The sequence below is a fragment of the Capsicum annuum genome, chromosome 11, assembly GCF_002878395.1.
Source record: "Capsicum annuum cultivar UCD-10X-F1 chromosome 11, UCD10Xv1.1, whole genome shotgun sequence".
Classification (NCBI taxonomy): domain Eukaryota; kingdom Viridiplantae; phylum Streptophyta; class Magnoliopsida; order Solanales; family Solanaceae; genus Capsicum; species Capsicum annuum.
The window spans coordinates 220,960,388-220,978,508 of NC_061121.1; the positions used below are offsets into that span (position 1 = coordinate 220,960,388).

Sequence of the window (18,121 nt, forward strand, 5' to 3'; positions counted from 1 at the left end):
TCGAAACATTTGGTCAAAATAATAGTGGCAATTTTCATATGCCTTACCCGATTACTGTAGTCGGAATATATATTTCTCAAAATTTACCACCAAATCTTATGATTGTTGTTATCGAAAATAGTATCAGAGAAGTATTTTACAAAAAATAAAAATAAAAATTAAATGTTTCGACTGAAGTAGTGAAAAATTAGCACTGATTTTTTTTAGTCGAAATTTGCAATCGAAAACACTAATTTCTGATAGTGTCCTAAGTTCTTGAAAAGTGAATCTGCCATAAATTTGGATTCCTCAAGGTATCCTTGGTACAATCCTGTTTCCATTGAGGAGTTATGGAGTTTTTTGACCTCGCATATAACGGAAAATGATGCGAGCTTTAAACTTGTCGTTGGTAATACCAGCACTGGTTATTATCAGGATACTCAGCAATATGATCATTACATTGAAGTTGGAGCAACTGTGACTTTCTGTAAACTTATTTCAGTTTTAAAAAAGTAAAACAAAAGTCAATTTGCATTCAAATGGGATGTTGGTTTCCCAAAAGCTGGCTAACCACATGGAGAAGATTGCATCACCATTTGTTAGAAAATTTGCCAGTGTGTGAGGAAATATGGTTATAGCGCAGAAGAATGAAACCGGTGAGGCAAGAAAGTCGTGATAGGGGAATAGCCAGAGTAGAGGCGTTGTTTAAGGGAAAAGTATCCAGACTACCATGCTAATAGTGATAGAGTAACATAATTATTTAAGAATAATCTAGTACATAGTAATCTAAAATGATCATATTTTGTTATATATGTGATTGAAGGAAATATTTTGAAATAATATCATATGAAAAAGAATGACTACCTACTTATCCGATGAAATGATAGATAAATTCAAAATACTTGTTTTGTATGTACTTAAGGATATAGAAATAGTAGATATAAGAAAGATCATATGGGAAAAAACATTTGATAGATATACTATGACTAGAATAAATTACATACCACACCTACCTACCTACTCTTATATATACCTACATGCCAAATCTACGCATTAACCATGATAAACTACGTAGAATATTGAAAAATGGATATAAGAATATACAATTAATAGAAAAACTAGTGAAAACAAATTTAGAAGAATACATGAGAACTAAAAATATAAAATATATAGAATACTTAACGAAAATATGAAAGAATTAAAAAGATTAAAAACAAACAACTAAAGAATATTATGAAAAAGCAAATGACAGATAACTTTAAAATACTTGTTTTATATATACTTGAAGATATAGAAATTATAGACATAAAGAAAATAATATGGGAAAAGATATGAAATTATAAGGAAGAAGAGTTATTAAGTTCTATAGAAAACTTACACCTATATAATGAAAGTTACTGCTCATATTTAGACAGTTATTATTCAGATAGATATTATACAGATTAAAAATGTTAGAATATATTAAAAGAGTTAGAGAAAAACAAAGTTGGCTATACGAAGAAATTAATTATAGAAACCAGCTTAGAAGAGGAAGAAAACAATTAAAAGAAAGATTAATTTGGATAGATAAAATCATAAAACAACTACATCATTATTTTTATCCTTTATTTAATTTTTTTTCTTATTTAAGACATTATTTTACTGCTAGTTTATATTTATACCCATAAATATATAAAGTATTATATTTATAATAAAAATATACAAAGTATGTTATATATAAAGTTTATACCATGTATATACTATATACACACATATATAAATATACAAAGTATTAAGAAACATACTAAGCATATTTATAATATAAATATACAAAGTATGTTATATATGAAGTTTATACCATGTATATACCATATACACACATATATAAAAATACAAAAGTATAAAGAAACATACTAAGCATATTTATATATTTATGGTATATGATATAATATACCATAAATATGCAAAGCATGTTTTACATAGAAATAATTTATTCACATACAGTAAAATCTTTCATTATAAGAAAATTAAAGTAATAAATTAGTGGTAACCTAAAATTTAATAACTTATCATTTCCTATTTTTTAGGAATGAAAAATGAAGGAAATAAATTAAATAAATTTGCTTGAAAGATAATATTTGTTACCTAAAAAACAGGAAGTAGTGATCTGTTAATTTAACATCCATATTTAAAATTTTCAAATATGAGAAAACGGCTATTAATGTAAATATTATATATATCATAATTGAACTTCATTAAATATGGCCATGTATATGTAATAATTTTTATAATAGTGGCTAATTGTGTTCTTTTTCCATTAGTAGGTAAATTTTAGTTGGGTGATTTTGATAGTTTGTAAAAGTTAGAGAATAAAATCAAATTTTAAAAAGTTTTTTCAAAAGTAAAAAAAAATTTCAAAAAAGACATGGCTAAACACAACTCCAACTCCAATTTCAACTTCAACTTCAACTCCAACTTCGAAATTTTTTTGTTTTCATGGCCAAACGACTACTGCTTACTATTTTATATCAAGATCAACACTGACCAATGACATTATTTATTCGTAGGATACTTGAGGCCACCCCGTTACAAAAGACGGACGTTATTTTCTCAAAATTATTAGTTTATATCAAGAACCGAAACTCGACAAATGAAATAATCTCTCCATCTAGATATTTGAGGCCATCTCATTAAAGAGATCGACTTTATTTTCTCAAAATTATAATTTTCTATCTAATATCAATACATGACCGATAAAATTATCTCTCCGTAGGTTTTCGAGGCCTCCACAAACAAAAGATGGATTTTACATATATAAATACGTAACAAGAATGCATAATTCAGGTGATGATGAAATCTTTATAATATTTCAAAACTTTATCTGAGTCCATTTTTTTTAACAAAAATTATATTTTTTAAATATGTATATACACATATACTCTTTCAATTTATTTTGATTATTATTTATTCGTTACCAATATTTTTGTTACACCTGTTTATACACCTGTTTAAATATGTATATACACATATACTCTTTCAATTTGTCGGGAATGTCATTCAAAGAATACTTTAAGTTGTGTGCTTATATTTTTTTTTATATTCTTACAATTGTATAAATGTTAATTATAGTGAAAGCTTTATTTTTGGAGTGTTGAGTGGGATCTTCACCACGTGCTTAGGCAAATTTAGGCCGTTAATATTTATATAAAAATATTAGATTGACTTAGATTATTTAATCAAATAATTTATACTTTTTACACTAAAATAATATTACGTAGTCTTTTCCTTTAGAATAATTTTTCTTTATTCAATCTTGTCTTTTCTTTACATACATATACTTATATGCTTTTGTTTATATATATTTTACAACAACATATACATTAATATTATTTTAATACATATTTTATACGTGTATATATTTGTATTTCTTTTCTTTTCCCCTTTTGTTATTTAGGCTAACTTAGATCCTTAACATTGATACAAATAAATTAAATTAAGTAAATCTACATGTTTACGTCATTATGTAATTTTTCTTTTCAAATAAAATCTCTCTCCTTAATCTCAATCAAGTCCGTAGTATTATGTGTAAAAATACTTTTCCTTGTATAGTACATAAAAAATACTTTCTTTTCACATGTCACAACAATACTTTTTTTTTTCACATGTAATTTATACATTTTGTTATATATCTTTTACATGTGTTTCATAACAATATGTTTTATTTGTATATTTAATATACATATACCTTTACATAGTTTTAAACATTTATATTTTCCAAAAGAATTATTTTATACTTAATACACACACATTTTACATTATTTTAAATATTCCTCCTCCCTCTTTGATAAATTTAGTCTAGTCGGATACCACTTGTGGATCCCGAAGGGTGCCTAATCACTTTTCTTCGGAATAATTTGAACCCTTACCTAGAATCTCAACTGGTTTTCACATACTGAAACATCAATCATACGTTTTAATAAATAAACAGGTTTCCTTATTTTCCTTAAAAATTAGGTGGCGACTCTGTACAAAACTTTAATTCATTTAGAGTCCATAAGTTGTGCTTGTTTAACCTTTGCAAAAATAGAAAAAACAGGGCATGACAAATACCACAAGACAACTTGGAAACTACTTTAATCTATTGTCTCCCCCTTAGATCAAAGTTGCCTTTCTATATTTGTAGTCATACCTTCACATCAAAATCTATAGCCACAATTCTCAACACAAAAAGGTATCTTACCATACACATAAGCGCTAAACTCTCTCTGATAAACAATACTCTTAAGGCCTCGCTTTTCGAAAGTGCTACTCTTAGCTCTCGCTAGCCTCTATAGACATCACTCTATAACTCCCATTCTCATGAGCATATGCCTCTACACTACTTATCACAAAGGGGTACCAGTACACACATGAACACAAACTCTCCTCCATAAAATTTTTTTTATACAAGGACACTAAATTCATTCTAGGACATCCCTTTAGGTACACTAATTCTAACATCCTCCAACCCCCAAAGTCATCTATTTATGGCTAACGTTATCATGGGCACAAACATCCACACTTATAGATACACAACACTTCATCTTCAACTCCTTAGAATACTTAGCATTACACCTCTAATCACATAAATTATAACTTAACAAAATTTGTGAAACTATACCAAAGGCGCATATTGCCCACCCATATTTCCTCAATTCAACTCTAAATAATGCTATACAACAACTCCCTAGACTTCTTCATAATGCAAGATTCGAGAATGAAATCTAGGTACAAGTGACACTCATACACATCACAACCTTATCTAACAACATGCTACCTCGAGGTTCAACTTATTCTTTTATACCTAGGCCCTTATCCACTTAATGACTCAACCACAATTCATTATTTTTTTTTATACTAGTCTTCATGTACATAAATATCACAATTATCCGATCCTTTTCCCACAAGTTGCCAACCTAAGCTATTTCATATCTCACATCAAGCCTACTAATTCATTACCACAAAACATGCATTATCAATCTTGAGCTACTAATCTTATTACTACAGTCCACATCTAAAGTTTAAGCCTATTGTCTAATAACACCAATCATATGAAGCATGTTACATACTATACTAATCAATCGAATAGAAATATCAACCTAAGTCTCTCATTTCTCTTATCTATGGCCCATAAGTCTATCCTCTCCACGACATTACTACTAAACCTCCAAATCTACTACATACCTTCACACACGCACTACAAATTTACAACTACTAAGGATAAGACAAATCAAGGGGAGGAAGGGGGAGGTAAGGTCACATAATGAAGGTAGACGATCTTAATCTTATATCATAACCCATTACGATCTTATCAATATATTCTACTTTCTCACATCATAGTTACCTACCAATGCATACATCACAGCCACCTTCAAAATTTCATATACAACAATGGGTCTATACTTATAACTTATTGGCTAATCTAATCGTTTCCATTCACAGCCTATAAGCGATTTTCATAACCACCACAACTATCCACTCTAGGCCCTTTCTCTATTCTGAATAGATAATAATCATAGACAAACACTTCCTTCACAGACTACTATACAATCTACTAATATTGCTACCACACTAGTCTATCACCATAAAATGGCAAATCATCCCTCAATCAACGATTATAAAACTAAAACTATTTATTTACTCAAAAGTTACCCTACTCTGACTTCTAACCTTGTGACTTCATATCACCAACTTCTTGGCCCAATCTCACTATCAATAGGTCATGACACTTTAATATATACTACTACTCAGGTGAAAATACAGTTCCAAGATTCTGCTACACATTATTACCCTTATGCATGACATCTGTAATAAGAATTTTGATAGGGAATGGATACACTTAATACCTCAGGCTGAAAAGCACGATTTTATCGGGCTCAAAGTTTACACTAGAATCAATACACCTTGAAGAATCAATGGACTTCTCTCAAGTCCTTATGCAATTTCATAATCTTTTAATATTCAATTAGAAAGGACCACCTCAACTAGGCTCTATGATTTTGCTCTTGAATCGACTCGACAAGGAGACATAGTTAACGAAATTAGAGTAAAGATGGAATCTGGACAACTTCCAAATGGACAACACAATGGCACAATCTAAAATATGAAGAAAAGTGAAACATTCCTAAATGCCTAACAACCTCTTGCTTATAAGTGTGGAAAGCTACACACCTATAAACAGGACTCTACCCAACGTGATTTCACTGACACCCTGGGACCATGAATCGTGCTCTGATACAAAGTTTGTCATGACTCAAATCGAGGCTCTGACCACGATGGACACCCCAAACCATAAAGGCCCGAGCACCCCTATTCTATTTGGTAATCATACATAGTGTTCATATAATGTAAAGAAATGAGAAAAATTAATAAATGGAAACATGGTCACTTTTTAAATTCAACTGGATAATATGAAATGAAGTTCATAACATTCAAAGTACATGACTCTAGTCTGTAAAATCTCTACTATCTGAAAATAACATCTGTTTGAACTCTGGGACAAGGCTCCCAGTCGGACCATGAATCAAAATAGTATAACCATGACAAATTTCGTAACCAGGCCTTCCGAAATAAGGGAGGCTCACCAGCTACAACTTCTGTCAAGTTAATCTACTGCTTAACGGAACCCAGGGACTGAACCTTAAATCCTGAAATATAGGGGTAAATTCAATTGTATTGGTATGTAAAAAAACCCAAAACATCATGCATTTATACAAAATAGGTGAGAGCATTTCACAATAACAGTGGTACATGGGAATATTTAATAATTTCAAATCAATTCTTAACAACCTTGACTCACTCTTTGTTATTCTTCTGAGCTAGTGGTACACCCTAAAAATCTATAATTCCACAAGTTATGTGGAACCCGCCTTTGACTCGATGGTCAAGCCTCCAATCCAAGTAGCCTCTAAGATTGGAGTGGTGATACCCCCCATATGAGCACACCGCAGGAAATCTCACCATGTGAGATATCCTAAATATCCTTTCATGTAGGATAATATATCATAAGTCCCACATCGGTAACTACGGTTTTTAGCGATGAGCCCTTACACTTAAACGCTTTCTTTAGGTAACCAACTAGCTCTCTTGAGACCAACTTTTAGTTCTTTAAAGTCATGCTTCATACTTTCAAAACATTCAATACTTATTCCATTAAGGGTATGTCATCATCGGGTATTGTCATATCCTGACTTGCAAGTCAAAAAATTCATATCACATCATATCTGTAGCCCCTTTTCACTTATTATCATGTTAATGACCATCCTTAGTTTTTAAACATCAAGTGAGAGAGGGTTAAATAATAGATTTTCATTTGAGTTTACATCAAAACACTCTTCTCTCAATAGTACAATCATAAGGTGGCTATATAATATTTGCATTACTCAAAACTCATGGAAATTGTTAATTTGACAAAATGAAAGTTTATCATGATAAAACACCCTCTCAATATGTCATAAACAGTATCAACCCATGATCATTAAACAAGTATTCACCCATTAATTTTTCTTTTAGAAAGTTCATGCCTTTAAACAACCCATAACACTTGAAATTAAAAATATCATGATGGGAGACGGAGTTTTTTTTTATCATTTATGCTCTCAATCAAACTTTTCATTGAAACCAAAATACATATATATAGTTATATTCAAATTTCGTGAAAAATGGTTCAAGACAACATATAATTTCTTAAGACAATTTTAAAACCTTTCTTTATAAACATGATTGGGGATCAATCTTGATAAAAATAGTAAAACTTATACCCATGGAGTTTAGGGTAGTCCCACATACCTTAGTGATGAAGAATTTGCGAAAGATTGAACCCTCGGTCTTGAATGTTTAACCCTTAGTTTTTTCCTCCTATTATATTCTTGAGAGATGAACTAGGGATTTAAGAGAGTTAAAACGTTACTAATGACCCTAATTTACTTAAGGATGATTAGGGACGTTTTTGGAAAGTAAAGAGACTTGGTTTCCCTTAACATGACTTAAAAACGAAGTTTTTATGACCTTGGGCCATATGGCATGCAACGCATTGCCTATGTCCTAAGCTAGGCAGTGCCGCGCATCGTCCATCACCCAAAATAGGCTGGACGTCATATTTCCCATCGCCTAAAATGGGATGGGTGATGCATTTCCCATGACACAACAATTCCAATAGCCTTAGGCAATTGCTAGGCGATGCACTTCACTTTGAAAAGTCATAACTTTTTTCTTGGGTATCGGATTGAGGTGAAATTAGTATCGTTGGAAAGAGGACTCAAAGGTATTTCATTTGATATATAGTAGGCCACCTAATTCATTATATACAAAAAGTTATGGTCGATGGAAATTGACCCAAGTTTAGATGCTCACCAAAACTCAATCGATAGGAAAGCTTTCAACTCGTCTTTGAGTTAAGGGACCTCTATGATCTTAATTAATGATTAAATATATTCCCAAACTACATAATTGATTAACACAATAAATTAGCATAAGATTTATTGGCCTTTGGAACTCTTACGCTTAGGAATGACAGTTTACATTCTAGCCCAAAAGTGCGGGGTGTTACATTCTTCAAGTTGATTATCCTAAATACTACACTAGACTATTCTAGAAACTTAATTAGAAATCTATAATTCAAAAAAGTCTACTTTAATATTTTTACACTCCCAAGTGATTTATTAGGAGCTACCCTGAACTTGTCGTGGAAAAACTCAAACAAAGCTTTGAACCACGCCTTGTGAAAATCTCAGCCGTTTTTGCATGACTCCTTTTGATTTTTGTTCTTTATATGATAAAGATTTTTCATTAATGATCGGCCTTGCAAAGAAATAAGAATATGTATTTCCAAAATTTTCTTCTTTGTAGCGAACTGGCTTGACAATAGTCATCGTTGGCTTTGCGAACCATATGAATCACTTCCTTGCCAATTTTCATGTCGATAAGTTTCTAGGATCCCCCTTTCTCTTTGCTCCTCGACAACTATATTATTCAAAGAAACACCTATGATAGGAAAGTTAGGGACTCTAAGATTTAATATTTGTGTTATCTCTCCTTCCAATGCAAATCCATGATATGAGGAAATTTCATCAGTATCAGTTACTTCATTTGAGTTGGTGTTGATTTGACCATTAATTTCTCGTGTAGCCACAGTACCATAATAAAATCTCCCACTAGGTTCTCTATCTAGTTCTTCAATCATACTATGTCTCTTTTCATCTGAAATTGAGACTTCTCTTTCAACTTCATCATTCATTGAATCATTAGCTGCTTCATCAACTTTTAATATTTGATCTGAGCTAATGACTAAACTTAATAAGATGATGATTGATCAGAGACTTCAACTTATACTACATATCCCTTAATAGTTTCTCCGATAAAGTCATCACTGGCATATTAAGTTTCAGATACTGTTTGCTCATAATCTACTTCAATATCCTCCACGTCCAAACTTTTATTGTCATTTTTAGGATCCAGTTCTTTGATTTCCTTAATAGCAGCTACCACGTCACCAGTCTGAATGTTTTCAGTATTATCTTGCTTCTTATCGGTGCCTTCCCGCTTCACATGATGGGCCATATTATATCTGATCCAATATCTAACCAAATTTATTAAAGCCAAGACATTTATTGCTCGAACTTTCAGCTGCTGAGCTTCTTTCCCAACCTTCTTCTTCTTCAACAACTTTTTAAATTTGAGTTATGTTGCTCTCTGTGGCTCGATAATATCTTTTTATGTGTCCTGCTTTGCCACACTAATAACATTTGAGAGGCTTCGTACTGTGATTGCTAAAAGTCTCTTCCTTTTTTTTCTGGCGAGCTTAAACCACTTGAGAATCGAGAGTGAGACGTATCTCTTGCTTTTTCTTTAACGTGCCTTTTGTCAGCTACAAGAGCATTTCCTTCACTTTCTTTGATAAATTTACCAGATAATTATTTGGCTAGTGACTCCTGTGATGACAACAAATTCTCAAATTCCTCCAAGGATAGTTGTTGAGCCCATCCTTTAATCGATGTCATAAAAGGAATATATTCTGGCTTCAAACCAAGAATAATATTTCTTGTTATTCGTGCTCCAGAGATAGCCTCATCCGGATTTAATAAATATATCTCAAAACATAAATTCTTAATCCTTAAGAAATACTCGACAATAGAAAGATTACCTTGATTGGCGTTAGCCAATTTATTCTCCAATATCTGTACCTGAGCTTTATCCTTCTTGTTGAATAACTGATTGAGGGTATTCCATATTTCATGAGCTGATTTACACCTTATGATGTGACCAAATAAAATGGAGGAGATAGACCCCTTTAGTACAAACTCCGCCTTTGCATTAATCTGCTTACACTTCTTGTATGCATAACTACTCTCCAGTTCGTCGTTCGAAAGACTTATGTTAGTCCCATTATCAACATCCCACAAATCCTAGCCTGTAAGGTATGATTCCATGCATGTCTTCCATACCTTGTAATTGGACTGGTTTAGCAACTCCATTCCCAGTCCATTAACATAACTGCTTAAATCTATTCGGACAAACAAGTTGAATCGATCACAAAACTGATCTTGAAATAAACACAAGTTAATGTATGAATTTAGATTTGACACCATGTAGCGAATAGCAGAAGAAAGGTGTAATTGGAGAGACCTTCTGCTAGCTCAAGATCGTTAACTAAGGTCTGAAGATTCAACTAAAGAAGAGGAAGCTATGAAAGAGAAGCTTTGTTATGGAAGAAGACTTCTTGAATTGGATTTTCTTTTTATTGTTTACAAATGCCTTATGTCATTCTCTATTTATATTTGTGTAGAGATGATTCTAGATACTACAACTCTAGAGTATTTTATCCTCTTCTACAAATATCATCCTCAAATATCTAAAACTCTAGAATACTAGACTTGTCCTAAGTACAAATATCAAAGAGACTACACTATAACTTTCTAGATTCTTCTACTAAGAATTACCTAGAAGATATAGATATTTTTTCACGTTGATTATCCTAAATACTACACTAGACTATTCTAGAAATTTATGATTCAAAAAAATCCACTTTAATATTTTCACATAGGAATGAAGTAATTCAAGAAAAGGTAGGAATGGCTTCCATGGTGGACAAGATGAGGGAGCAAGATTGAGATGGTTTGCACGTGTGTAGAGGCGATGCTAGAGTTTGTGCTCGAAGAAAAATTCACGGTGCGACCCATGTTTGTGACTTTTTGTCTATGGACCTGTCTGTTTTTGGGTCTAGGATTATTTGTACGCACGTATTATATAAGTGCGTTTAGTGGATCATTTTGGACGTGTTATTACATCATTTTCTTTATTGTATTATTCATCCATCATACTGAAATTCCTCTGCTTACTCCCGTGGTTTTTCTCATCAAGGGTTTCCACGTAAATCTTGTATTCATCTTGTTTTCCCTTTTGCTTATCGATCATATTGCTTACTGTTGTCTGATCATAACAGGCGAGGTGCAAAGACAGGAGAAGCAAGAGGTTGGATGTGGTAGGTACGAGGAGAGGTAGGGGTAAATTAAAGAAGTATTGGGGAAATGACCTTATACATGAGGGTGTGGAGAATGCGAATTAGAGTAGAAGGTTAGTTGGTAGGAATGTGGTCTCCCTTTTCAACGGTTTAGTCTTGTTGGTATTTGTCGTTGTTCTAACTATAGTATAGCAGTCCCTGCTAGTGATATCTATCATAGTTTGTTATTTATTGTGTTTTGACTATTGAACTTTGTCAGATTTTCTCAATAGATCATGTCGCCATTGTTGAATGAATGCCCTATCTATAGTATTATTGATGTCGAAGAAGGGTAGAAGAAGAGAGAGGGATATTTTTATTGCTTGAATTAATTTGTGAATTAGGCAGTTGGTTATATAGCCAGTGCTGCATTCGTGTTAGCTGTATATAGTTGACAGTGACATGCGTACATCACATCCTCTAACTAATCAGTGACATGCGTACATCACATCCTCAAACTAACTCCACTAACCGACTAGTCTTAGCACTAAAAACCTTTTAATGGAATGACATTAAAGCTAATCCAGTATACTATTTAGTTATTGTTCTTATTTCTTTCTTGAAGACCTTGTTAGTTGCTATATTTTTTCACTGTTCCCTTCTTCTTCATTCCTGAATTTGTTGTACTTGAGCTGAGGGTCTTTCGGAAACAACCTCTCTACCTCCCTAAGGTAGTGGTAAGATCTGCATACACCCTCCCCAAAACTCACTTGTGGGATTTCATTGGTTATGTAGTTGTTGTTGTTGAAATCATTCATTTACATGCATTGGTTTCTCTTAAAATGCGAATTGCAAGTTTTTTTTTTTAATTTTCTTTTTCCATAGAAAGTAAATGGGGTTTTAGTTTCATAGTGAACTATATGTAATTTTCTTTTCCTTTTTTTTCTTCTGGTTAATTAGGAGTTAAAACAATCGGTTCTCCAAACATGTCTTTTCTTTTCAATTAGTCTGAATATTGTGAGTTAAAGTTACTAATCAAAATAACAAAAAAGGGACTTTAAGGTATCACTATATGTAGAATTACTTTTCCGGTACAATGAAATAAAAGGGCAAACTTCCATAGTTTTTCAGCATAGATTAGATGCTTTATTCCGTGTTTTCTGAGTTCAGATTGTATACAAATCCTTTTTGCTTTATAAGTCTTTTAGAGAGGTATCATATCTGCATCTTCCATCTTCTATCTGATTATGTATTTGGGTAACAATTTCTATATTTTGGCTTCAGAAAGAACATAACTTATTCGTATTATTATAGGTGGTTGTGGGTCTTGTGTTGCTCTGGTATCCAAGTATGATCCCAATCTTAAAAAAGTAGAAGATTTTAGTGTGAGTTTATGCCCTACTCTTCTTTGCAGTTTAAATGGTTGTTCAGTTACTACAAGTGAAGGCCTTGGGAACACCAGAGATGGTTTTCTCTCTATTCATGAAAGGTTGCCAGTTTTCATGCTTCTCAATGTGGCTTTTGCACTCCTGGAATGTGTATGTCATTTTTCTCAGCTCTCGTCAATGCCGATAAAGGAAACAAGTCCGATCCTCAACCAGGATTCTCTAAGCTTACTTCATCTGAAGCTAAAAAGGCCATAGCGGGAAACCTTTGCCGGTGCACTGGATACCGATCCATTGCTGATGCATGTAAGTATTTTGCTGCTGATATTGATATAGAGGATTTGGGGTTCAATTCTTTTTTGGACAAAGGGAGATTCCAATGAAGTGAAAGTAAGTTCCCTCCCTATGATCCAACCATGAATTTTACTACATATCCTGAGTTTTTGAAAAGTAAATCCGCCAAGAAATTGGACTTCTCAAGGTATCCTTGGTATAGTGCTGTTTCTATTGAGGAACTACGGAGCTTCTTGAACTCCAATGTGACAGAAAATAGTGCCAGATTTAAACTTGTCGTTGGTAATACTGGCACTGGTTATTATAAAGAAACTCAGCGATATGATCATTATGTTAATCTTAGGTACATTCCTAAACTCTCAATCATTGAAAGAGATCAAACTGGCATTAAAGTTGGAGCAACTGTAACTATATCTAAACTTATTTCATTCTTGAAAGAGGAAAACAAAGTCAATTTGGGTTCATACGGGATGTTAGTGTCCCAAAATCTAGCTAACCACATGGAGAAGATTGCTTCACCATATATTAGAAACTCTGCCAGTGTGGGAGGAAATTTGGTTATGGCACAGAAAAATGGTTTTCCTTCAGATATTGCTACATTATTTCTTGGACTTTGTGCTACTGTTAGCTTGATGAGCAGTCATGGACTTAAAATGATCACATAGGAGAAATTATTATCGAGACCATTGCTAGACTCAAAGACTCTACTTCTAAGTGTCTGCATTCCATTTAAGAAAGTTCGAAGTTCTCTCCAAATTCATTCTAAATTTTGGTTTGAAACCTATCTAGCTTCTCCACGACCTAATGGAAATGCATTGGCATATGTAAATGCTGCTTTCCAGGCTGATATTTCTCTCTGCCAGAACGGCGTCAGGATAAACAACAGCTAGTTGGCGTTCAGTGTTTATGGCACAAAACATGCAACAAGGGCTAAAGATGTAGAGGAATATCTAAAGGGAAAGATATTAAATGTACATGTTTTAAATGAAGCACTTAAATTAGTCAAACTGGTAGTGGTTCCGGAAGATGGCACTTTACACCCTGAGTACAGATCAAGCTTGGCCATCAGTTATGTTTTTGAGTTTCTTTATCCCTTCACTGATGCTCATTCTGTTACTTCTAGTGTTTAATCAATGGAATCAACAACATCTATATTGAGGAAGTTTCCAAAATTAGTAACAATAGCTGCATTAGTCAGAGGAGCAAACAAAACCTACTATCTTCTGTTAAGCAGGTTATAGAGTCAAGTACTAAGTACTATCCGGTAGGTGAACCGATGAAGAAAGTTGGAGCTTCCATGCAAGTTGCTGGTTTGTTCTCGCCTATAAATATTTTGTTTCATCTTGTGCATGTTATGCAAAGGGGTGCCTTGGAGCAATGCTAAAGTTTCCTCCACGTGACCTATCATTGACAAGTTCTAGCCGTGGAATCAACCATTGATGCTTGCATCAGTGACACTGCCTACGTCACACCCCCTTGGGCTACAACCCTTAGCTGGACCTTTCGTGAAGGTGGGATTCTTTATGCACCGGCCTGCCCTTTTTGTGTATGTTAATCCCAATCATGTGCCTCACACCCTTTTTTCTGGAATTGACACTGTCAACTTTTTGAGATATAAGTGGTTATTGACAAGGTACAGTGATTAATGAATATCACAATCATTAAGTTTCTATTTAATTTATAACCGCACAAATTTTATCTTGTCTAGATGAATGAATCACCTTATTTGTCCTATATTGTTGATTTTCTAAAATCTTCTTGTGATTCTGTAAATGCAACTTAATAGAAATTTTCTCATAATCCCAGCAAATGACAAACAGTTTGATACGAGTACGATCATGACCTTGGACACTTTTTGAGTATTTTGAAGACCACTTAGAAGAGTGCATAAGCCCAAGTATGAAGGAGGCCCAAAACCATCCTTTTGGTGCACTTAAGGGGTTTCTTTTGGAGATCTTTAATGAAAGGGCTCTTTTGTCATTTCTCTATTATTTGTAAAGTTGTATAAATAGAACCTTTTAGGGTTTATTTCCTTAGTTTTTGAATGTTATTGAAAGAATTTTGAATGTTATTGAAAGAAACTCCTCTAGAGAGAGTGAGAGCAACCGTAACTAGGGTGATACTAGTGTGGAATCACTAGTGTTGCAAAACATTGTTAGAAACCATGGTGCTTGAGAGGTGGACGTCCTCTTGTGTCATTGTAGAGTGTTGGTGTTGATATTACGAGTGTTAAGGGTCTTGGTATTTAATATATACCTTGGTTCTCGTTGTTTGTAATATTATATGTCACACTTCCTATCTTTTGTTCCTGTAATCGTTGTACTAGTTTGTAGTTGTTTTTAGTGAAGCCGTGTGTTGTTGTTACGTTGTTCCTGTGTTCCGTTCCTATTGTTATTATCTTGTTCTTCTGGTGTAGTTGCTGTTTTGGTGTTGAACACCTAGTAATCTTAGGTTCTTGAGTTGTCATGTTGTAGCCGTTTGGTCTTTTGTACCTTGTGGACTATTTTGTGAGATTTGTGGGCTGTTTTGGTGTCTTTCCTTGGTCGTTTTGGTATTATTTGGTATCAAAGCAAGGTTTGATTTTGTTCCAACAAAATCAATCTTGGGATTGTTCTAAAAAAGTGAAAAAGAAGAAAAACAAAAAAGTTACTGTTCACGTTTTTAGGGTCTTTCGAAAAAAACTTGATTTTTAGGTGTTTTGTGTGTTTCTAGTGTTAGATCCTTGTTCCCTAACACTACTAGAGTCTAGAAATTAAAAATTCCCCAAACAAAGAAGTGTCAAAATCGAAAATCCCCCAAAAAATACTAAACCCGTTTTTGACCCTAGGTCAAATTTTGAGTTTTTGATTTTGTGTTTTTCTTGTGTTTTTAGTGTTAGGTTTGTGTTCGCTAACACTATAGGAGTATAGGGTTCGAATTTGAGATAAATTGGAGGTTATTTGAGCCATCCACCATTGTTGAGCTTGAGTTTGAAGAAACTTGAAGATGAGATCTCATTGTGGGAGGTTATTTTGAACTAACCTGTGTTTTATTTTGTAGGATTTGTATTGTATTGTTGTGTGTGACGTTGTGGACAGATTGGGAGCCTTGTTGGACTGTAACTTGAAGGGTTATTTTCGGTACAACCACAATGGATCCCGAGGCTTCAAATGCTCAAACAATGGACAATAATGCCATCAATCTCATTTTGGCTCACCTTGAAACTATGTCCCGAGATGTGGCTAGGTTGACTGTGGGTCTTGAGAAATTAGATACGGATGTAGCATCAATGAGTGGGAGATTAAAATGTGTGGAAAGCCAAAGGAGTCGACCTTCCACCCCTCAAAACAATTCCCCATCTAATACTCCCGAGATCTTGCACCAAATGCTATATCCACCAATTGCCACAAATCCAACCAATCTTTATTCCTGAAGCCGAGAACAAGATAGACCAAACTATTCTCCACTCCACCAAGTTCAACAAGAAGGGCTTGGAACCCAAATACTACCACCAAACTCGAACCCTCTCATCCAAACTCCATTTGACAAAAGATCTCACTATCCAATTGTAATCTTGCCACTACAAGCTCCACTTAACCCAAATAGACCCTTCTATGTTGAAGGCTATAGTAGGGGAGGACAACATGATGGTTATGGGCCGTATGATGATTTTTACTTAAGGAAAGAAAGAATGAGGGGTAGACATGGAGAGTTAGGCCGAGAGGTGAGAGATGGCCATCCAAATCGAGATGTAGGTCTCAATTTGTCCCGACCCAAACCGGGGCCCTGGCCGTTCTAACTTGCAATCACATGCACCATTCATATACAAAAAAAGAAAGTGCAGAAAATACAAAACGAAAGGGAATCATAGTCATAAATCTAACATCTGTTCAATAATATGACAATAGGTTTTTCGACATAAAAGCAATATCTTTTTCCGTCTGCGAAATCTCTACTACATAAGACATCAAAACTTGTCTGAATTTGGGACAAGGCCCCCAATGGACCAAAACCATAATAAATGATAAATGACTGACAGAAAATAGGCCTTATGAAATATAGGAGGCTTACCAACTGCACTCTTCACTCCTGCCTAAAGAAATCTATTGCTTATTAGGACCCCTAGATTGAGCCTCAGAACCTGGAAGGTAGGGGGTCAATACAGATGTACTGGTACGCAGAGAAATCCAAAAGAATGTGTATATATATATATATATATATAATTAGTGAGAGAAAATCACAAATCATCATGCATGATATGGTTCAAAACACGGGCACTTATTTAATAATCATAAAACGTTCATGTCAGTATAATTCAATTCTTTGTATTACTTCTGAGTTAGGTGGCACTCCCCTACAAGTCTAATATTCCACGGGCTATATGGAATCCTCCATTGACTAGGTGAGGAAGCCCCCAACCTAAGTTTGCCGTAAGGGTTGGAGTGTCTAAGTCTGATACACCACAGGGCACTAGGCCAACGTAGAATAATATACCCATATCGGCAAAACACGGTTTTGGGCAATGAGTTTTCTGAACTCGTGCCTTCTTCGGGGACCCACCTAACATATCTTTATGCCCTATTTTATCCTTTTTTGAACATGTATTATTCTGAATTCAAAATCATGAGAGTCTAATAGAAATCTGATTTCTATACTACTTTGTGTCTGTTATGGCATTGTCTGATTTGGTATCGCGATACCAAGACTTGCAAGTCGAATAATTATGTCATAAAGTGCCATGTCTGATTATTTCATTCTAAAAAATGTTCAGGCCATTTGAACATGCATATAGTATAAGAAAATTCATATCTCAAATCATAAGTCAAAATCATGCAAAGGCTTTCCATTCATTCAACAATTAAAGTAAGTGGTGGCCAATTTCTCAAAAACATTCCTGAAGTTTCTTCATTTATCAATCTCAACATTTTAAATCATAATAACATTCCTCTCTCCCATTCTTAATCATCATAAAATTTACATAAGATAATTAGCATTTTGATTCCTTCCTTAAAATCATGAAATGTAAGGA

General features: G+C 33.7%; 2 pseudogenes; both read left to right on the forward strand.

The window, feature by feature from the left end:
* The window catches only part of LOC124885277, a 28,031-nt pseudogene extending 27,430 nt beyond the window's left edge, over positions 1-601 (forward strand).
* Positions 602-12,729: 12,128 nt separating this feature from the next.
* LOC124885269 lies at positions 12,730-14,820 on the forward strand (annotated as a pseudogene).
* The last annotated feature ends 3,301 nt before the right edge of the window (positions 14,821-18,121 follow it).